Here is an 8,245-nt window from a genome sequence, read left to right as displayed (position 1 = left end):
TAGATCACGCTACCAGATCTGGGGAGCTCAGAATTCCCCACCCAAGCAGCCCAAGCCTACTTCTGAGGCCTGCAGGGGCCTCTGCTCCAGGTCTGCTTCCCAAGAGCAAACCACAGCAGGCCCTGTGGCAAAGGCCAGCTGTCAATAGGAAGCATGGCTGGAGGCTGGCTGTGCCGCCAGGCACACATGCGCTTATCCTGGGTTCCTCCCAGCGTGAGACAGGCCAGGGAAGGAGGCTGGCTGGGGCTGGGACATCTCATCCTGGCCAAGGAGCCCCAGGGTTCCAAGTGCAATCCTGGCTTCCAGGCTGGCAGGAAGATGTATCTGCAAAGTAGGGGGCGGGGGGTTGTATTCCACAGACATTCACTTGGCTTTGTTTATGACTTTATTTATTCACATGGTGCCTGGATCGCCATTTGTACCCCTGTCCCAGGCCCTGCAAATGTGACAGCAGGGATCCATTATTTTTATCCTAGTTTATGAGTGAGGAGTTTGAAGCCCAGACCCACTCAAGGCCACAGGGAGGAGGACAAGGACAGGAACCCCATGGTCCATAGGAGCGCCCGGGAGGAGCCCATCAGACCTGGATCAGCCTCCGCGGAGGTGCACAGCTCCACGTGCTGCTGTCCCTCAGGAGGAATCCTTATCTCTTCCCGGAGAGGCCTGGGCACTTCTCCCAGAAAGGGGGCAGATAAGCTTGGCCATTCCTGCCCTGGGCTGTGCAGCCCCCAGCCGCCCGCCCCCTAGGACCGGTGCTATTCTAACATTCTCCCAACCAATGCTGTCGTTTCTATTAGGGGTTCCCATGGGCACGCAGCTGCGCTCTAACTTCTCCTGCAATTACATTTAAAAACATGACTCCTGGCCCCGAGGTGGGGACAATGCAGGAGGGGAGAGGGAGAGGGCCCTCAGCACCATTTCACCCTTCAGAGTGGCCTCTGCCCTCCGTCTACACTTCCTCTCTCCTGGGTTTCTCTTGAATCTACTCCCCCAGGGCTGTGGCCTCCTTCACTTCACCCAGAGGGCTCCTGGACAGGCACCCGTGGCCTCCATGTTACCAAAGCCTCAGTCCCTGCTGGCACAGCCGTGATCACCACGCAGCGCGGCTGGCCACCCTCTGGAGCAGGACCCCAAGAGGCTTCCGACAGCCTGTCCTGATGCCCCAGTCCCCCTGCGCCCCCCTGCAGAACCTCTCAACACTGGAGTGAAAATTCTCAGGCCCGTGCCTCTTCCTTCCTCATGCTCCCTGCCCCGCCTGGAGATCCGCAGATGAAAAGCACAGACCTGCAGACGATGCTCAGACACAGGCCTCCATCCAGGCCACCCCCCGACATCAGAGGCCCAGATCCACCCCTTCCCACAAGAGGTAACTCAGATGCACACTCCACACTCGCACTCCTGATGCCCCAAACCTGCTCCACCTGCAGCGCTGCCTCGCTTCGTGGCAACTTGATCCTTCCAGGTGCTCAGGCCAAAACCCTGGGGTCACCTGTCCTCTGCTTCCCACGTCCCACCTCCAACCCACAGAGAGTTCTTTCAGCTCCACGTTCACACATGACTAGCCACTGCTCGCTGCTGCCATGCTGGGCCCTGCTCCCTCCCTCACCATCCCCACCTCCATCCCCTCTCCCTCCCCCATCGTCCCCAACTCTGTCCCCTCTCCCTCCTCCACTGTTCCCACCTCGGTCCCCTCTCCCTCCTCCATCGTCCCCACCTCGGTCCCCTCTCCCTCCTCCACTGTTCCCACCTCGGTCCCCTCTCCCTCCTCCATCGTCCCCACCTCGGTCCCCTCTCCCTCCACTGTTCCCACCTCGGTCCCCTCTCCCTCCTCCGTCGTCCCCACCTCGGTCCCCTCTCCCTCCTCCGTCGTCCCCACCTCGGTCCCCTCTCCCTCCTCCGTCGTCCCCACCTCGGTCCCCTCTCCCTCCTCCATTGCCTCCGACTTCCTGTCCGTGTCACCTGCCCCCTTCCCCACCCTCATCACCTCCGACTTCTGACCTCATTCTTCTCCGTCCACTCCCAAATCCCTGGAGACATGCAAGTCGTGTTGGGGCCTTTGCACCTGCTGTCCCTTCTCCCTGGGAAGGCCCCTGGGAAGTGCTTCCCTGTCACCCACTGCAGGTCTGTAACTGTGTCCTGTGGCTGCCAGAACATAAAGCCACCAAGTCCATGGCTTAAAAGAAAGCACACTTACCCTTGAACAGGTTCAGAGAGCACAGGTCCAAAATCAAGGCCTTGGGCGGGTCGGCTCCTCTGGGGGCTCCGAGGGAGGAGCCCCCCTGCTTCCCTGGGAGCTTCTGGGGCCTGGGCTTACAGACACACCCGCACGTCTCTGCCTCCATCTTCACACGGCTTCTTCCTTGAGCCGTCTCTGCTTCTAGAAACACTTGCCATAGGATTTAGCACCCACCTGGTTCACCCAGGATAATCTCCTTTGAGATCTTCAAATCAATTACAGCTGCAAAGACTCTGTACTCAAATAAGGTCACGTTCACAGGTACCAGAGGTTAGAGCAGGCGTCCCCAAACTTTTTACACAGGGGGCCAGTTCACTGTCCCTCAGACCGTTGGAGGGCCGCCACATACTGTGCTCCTCTCACTGACCACCAATGAAAGAGGTGCCCCTTCCTGAAGTGCGGCGGGGGGGCGGATAAATGGCCTCGGGGACCGCATGCGGCCCGCGGGCCGGGCCGTAGTTTGGGGACGCCTGGGTTAGAGCTTGGACACATCTTTTTGTGAGTCACCATTCAATCCCCCTACAAAGTCCATGCTGAAAATGTGAGCCCCACCCATAAGTTTTTCTCTGACATACCCAAGAAGCTCCTTACTCACAGCCTGGCTTGATTTTTCTGCATAACATTTATTGGTTTATTGCAGTTTTCCCAACTAGAAGATAAATTTTTAAGGGCAAGAATATTGAACTGTTTACTGTTGTAATGCCAGGGTGTTCTGTTTACTGTCATAACCCCAAGTCCTTGGATGAACCTTAGTTCTGGTACATAGTCTTCGAGCTAAGCGGAGGCTTTCTGGGATTTTAACGGGAAAACCTGAGGCACCTACTTGGCAGGAGTTAAACTCCAGATTCTGTCTCCCTGCAGCGGCAGCAGGGAAACGTCTGCTCAGCCTTCAGCCTTCCAGGGGTTGCTCTCCACTGGGCTTCTCGGAGTTTCACTTACGTATTGCAGGGTACGTGAAGGATGTCAGAATTAATGGGAGCCAGGCTCAGTGGCTCACTCCTATAATCCCAGCACTTTGGGAGGTCAAAGCAGGAGGATCACTTGAGTCCAGGAGTTCAAGACCAGCCTGGGCAACATAGTAAGACCCCATTTCTACAAAATTTTTTTTTTTAAATGGAATTAATGTGCAATATTTTGGGGCTGTCTCCTCCAAGTTCCGTTCTTCCTAAGATTTCACGCTCAGTTTCCAGCCACTCTGGCAGCCTGAACACCATGCCTTGACTTCCTGGGACTTACTGTTACTGGAACTGGAACTCTCCAAGAATCATTTTTTACATTACCTTTAGTGGTTGGCTTGTGCTTCTGTAAAAGTGAAACCACACTGCCACTGGGCCACGTGGGGCCCTGGGATTTTTCCAGGTTAAACGCCGACTTAGAAGTTGGGAGATTGCCTTCACACGCAGACTCTCTCACAGCATGTTTTACACATGCACTCAGCCACTCTGATTAGTAAATCTCCTAAAATAAGTGCTGGGCTTATGTTCACTTCCGTTCTGGAAATCAGTGACTCTGCCCTCTGAGCTGCAGACCGGTGTGCCTCCAGCAGTAGCTGCAGTTCTGTGAATGATCCGTCTTCTCTGAAAGGCAGGCAGCCAGAGCTCCGGAGCCCTCCTAGTGAACAGAACAGATTGCTGACTGCGGGGGTGGGTCCCCTTCTGCTCCGAGCTCAGCCTCACCGCCTTGGGCAGACAGTGAGCACAGCGCAGTGGGATGGCAGCTGGCCGGAGCTCATCCTGCAAAGGGCGACGGAGATGGCAGTGCTGGTGGCTCTGTTTGGCCCCAGCATGGGCAGAGGTGGGAAAGTCTGTGGGCCATGTGCAGGCCTGGGGACTCCAAGCAGATGGAACAATAAGATGAACTTGCTGAGGTCAGCCAGGGCACGACATAGCCACTAGGTCACCCCACAGATGCCCAAACTCAGTGCACTCCAAACAACACCCTGGTTCTTCCCGGCCAAATGTGCTCATCCCCTCGGCACCCTCCTTCCAACCGGGAGGCATCTTGGTCCACAATCCTGGCATCCAACCCACGATCCAGTCCTACCAATTGTACCTCTGAACAGTTTCTCAAAATTGCCTTCTCTCCATCTCCTCTGCCCCCAGCATTTAGAAGAGAGTCACACTGCCAATGGCCTCCCTCTGACCGGTTCAGACCCCAGAAAAGAGATCGGAAATAAAATGAGGTAAAGCTGTGTTTTGCAGGATTTGTTCATCGCTCTGCCCCTTCACCCCGCAATCCAGCCAAGCTGTGTGCTTGTCTTTTATCCCTTGAAGACTATCCCCCAGCCACCCTCTCACCCTACTCGGAGGTAGCCAGGTCTATGGTAAAGAGCCAGGAAGGAGTTCGGGCGGTCCTGGGTTCAAGCCTGAGGTCCAGTGCTCACTGGCAGTGAGCACAGCCATTTAGTTCATCTCTGAACCTCAGTCTCCCCCTTTCGGAGAGGAAGTGCTGTTCCTTGGTTTATGAGGTTGTTGTGGAGGCTAGCGTCTGCGCATGACAGGTGAGTGTGTGATAAACAGTGTTCCTTCCCTGTGGTCATTGTCCATCATCGTCACTTCGTGAGTGAGTGTTTCAGAGGCCCTTCAGCCTGCACGGGGCTCTGTGGCTGCTGGAGCCCTGGATCTGGCACTCACCTTCCGAGACAGACTGAGGCCCCACTACTGTCCTCTAATCTGGGTTCCTATTTCCTGCGCTTCTGGACTCTGGACATGACTTCCCTTGCCTGACACATAGCACGGTCCTGTTCTCCTAGCCTCGGCAGGCATCACTGGCCATCTATCTTAACCAACTTGGCTCTGGCCAGCTACCCCCAGGGTCCCTCCTCCGGGCCACTCCCCACACTGCTCAAGTCCTGCCTGGCCCCAGACTTGGTAGCCTGACACTCAGCTGGCGTGTGGCCACTCTCCACTGCCCCCTGACTAGCATGAAAGCCCCTGCGGAACCTGCGACCTTCAAGCTATCAAAGGGGTCACATTCCAGAGCACTGCCTTGTGTCTCCACTGAGGGGAGGGGCACAGGGCGCGGGAGGAGCAGACACCAGGCCCTGCTGTTTACCTGGGCGAGTCCGTCCTGGATCCCCCGGGCCTCCATTGATGGATTCCTCCAGGGCCGCACTGACGATCCCCTTCGATCCTGCCAGTCACCTAAGTGCAGAGCACGCTCCTGGGACAAGGGTTCTCTTCTCCTTTCCTTCAAGAGCAGGACCTGTGTGTTGAGGTCTTCTGTATTTGTCAAGATTCCTAAATAGTAGCTGATGAACCACATCACATTTGTTGACTTAAAATCAAGGAATAGGCCGGGCATGGTGTCTCACGCCTGTAATCCAAGCACTTCGGAGGCCAAGGCGGGCGGACTACCTGAGGTTGGGAGTTCCAGACCAGCCTGATCAACATGGTAAAACCCCATCTTTAAAAATAAATTAAAAAATAAATAAAATCAAGGAATATGGACAGGCATCATTTATAACTGTCCTGAGTCTATTACTCCACACGCTGCTCAGTGTTTACATAAATTATAAAATGACCGACTGTGATGTTCATATATATACATTCATCCACAGTTCCTGGCTCACGGCTCCCATAGCCCTCATTACAGTCTTCTGTTACAATGTTGGGTGTGCTAGGCCTGGGGGCCGGCCTCAGGTAACAGAACCTCCCTGATCTTCTCCTGCCTTCCTTTTTCCTGCCACAAAGCAGGACTCTAATCTTCCCACCTTTCCAACTGTGGGTCTTAACACCCTGCCCTAGGAGGGTCGCACCTCATACCATGGGGGAAGCAATCCTGACAGCATGAAGCTTCCCTAAAAACCGAAGAGGATGGGCTCAGGGAGCCTGTGGAGAGCTGACCATGTGGAGGTTTCCGGAGCATGATGTGCTGAGAGGGCTTGGAAACGCCACGCCCCTTCCCCCAGACTTCACACTACGCTTCTCTTCCTCTGTGTCTTTTGTAACGTTCTTTACAATAAACCAGCAAACACAGCTGTTTCCCTGAGTTCCGTGAGCTGCTCCAGCAAATTCATCAACCCAAAGAGGGAGTCATGGGAACCCCAACTTGAAGCCCATTCATTAGAAGTTTGAGAGGCCCAGGCTTGTAACGGGCATCTGGGGCGGGTGGCAGTCTTGAGGACTGAGCCCCCCAGCCAGTGGGATCTGGAGCCATTTACAGGTAGACAGTGTCAGAATTGAACATCCGGCTGGGGCCACTGCTTGATGTGTGGGGAAAATCCCCCACGTCTTTGGTCACAAAAGTCTTCTGTGTTGATGCTTGTAGTGGTGGTGGTAGTGTGAAAGAGAAAATGCGGTTTGAGAGAGTTTTTCCATACACACCAACAAATCAGGGAGGTGGATATTGTTATCTGCATTTTATGGATGAGAAAATTGAGACTCAGAGAAATTAAGTACATTCCCCAGAGCAGCTCACAGTTACGTAGTTACTGAACGAAGATTCAAATCCACAGCTTGCTTGCTTTCTTTTTTTTGAGCAAACAGTTTGTTACAATGAACCAGAAATACAAGATTCCACTGAAACTGGAACAGTTGACAGAAAATGGTTGAACTTAATTAAACTTTCAAGAGAAATAAGGATGAAACAAAGCTAATGAGTGGAAAAGTCTGAGATTGGTTTGGAATAAACACAAGGATAATTGCATTTTAGCATGGGAATCCTGTGACCTCTTCCAGCACTCCATCCACTATCATTCTCCCTTCTGACGCACCTGCCAAATCCTCTTCCTCTATATTGTAGGTATAAACCAACCCTATAGAACCCTTCCAGACATGATACAAAGCCAAGAGAAAAGTGTGTAAATTTCATGCAAGAGTAGAAAGTACAATTCAACCCAGCACACTGGTTACGATATATGTGGTGTCGATGTACATGGTAGCAACTTCGATCAAATCCGAGCTGCTACCATATGCAAGCAGCCTCCTACGCTGCTCTGTAGTGACGGCAGTGTCCTTAATTTACTGAATTACCAATGATCCACATCTTTCTCAACCTACCCCACAGAGCCAAATGCAAAAACCAAACCATAAGAGGGAGGAAATAATGACCACGTGCAGATTAAAGCCACCTGTATATCAAGGAAAACATACGGATAAAACAAAATGCTGGGAAAATAGCTGCCACAAACGTGACTTTAAAATGCTTGATTGATAAATCAGCAACAAATGGACAAAGGCACAGCCAGACAGTTCACTGAAAGTGAGTCCCAGGTGTGCAGGGAGCGCTAGCAGAAGCGTTCAGTCTCACCAGCGCATGCAAATGTCGGTCAGCACGGAGGTCAGATTGGCAAAGCCTCGTCACGTCCAGGCTTTGGCAAGACAGTAGAGACCGTCCACTAACCACTGCTGAAACGTCCAGCAGTGCAGTTTTCTGGGAGGGCAAACCTGGGAGGTGTAGCAATGAGCTCAGCAACAGCATAGCCTTCCACTTGGCAACTGCACATCAAGAAACAGAACTCTCAGAACATCTAGAACCCAGAAAGCAGAATCCAGGAAATGACTCTGTTCTGGAGTTCATCTGTCCCTTTGGGCTGCACTTGACGGGACAGTAAAATCACTCACCCTTCACAGGTCTGGCCAGCGGCAACACACACAGTGAAAACTATTCTGAAAAATCAAGGCTGAGAGCAAAAGGACAGTGCAGGAGGTGCGGGTGAGGGTTGAAATTCAGCTCAGTTTAGATAAACCCCTGAGACCCGAGATGTTGATATCTAAGGATTTTCTCAGCCCCAAGCTGTTTCCTTTTCCTCTTTCCATGGCTCCTCATCTTTCATTGAAATTCCCTGACAGCCCACTAAGAACCAGGCTCTGGCCAGCATGGTGGCTCACTCAGCCTGTAAGTCTAGCACTTTGGGAGGCTGAGGCAGGAGGATGGTTTGAGGCCAGGGATCTTGAGAGCAGCCTGGGCAACAGAGCAAGACCCCCCCAATCTTTAAACAACAACAAAAAACACTTTTTTAAAAAAAATAGCTGCCAGCTACTTGGCAGGCTAAGGCAAGAGGATCCT

The sequence above is a fragment of the Saimiri boliviensis genome, chromosome 5, assembly GCF_048565385.1.
Source record: "Saimiri boliviensis isolate mSaiBol1 chromosome 5, mSaiBol1.pri, whole genome shotgun sequence".
Lineage (NCBI taxonomy): Eukaryota > Metazoa > Chordata > Mammalia > Primates > Cebidae > Saimiri > Saimiri boliviensis.
This window is presented reverse-complemented; position numbering follows the sequence as displayed.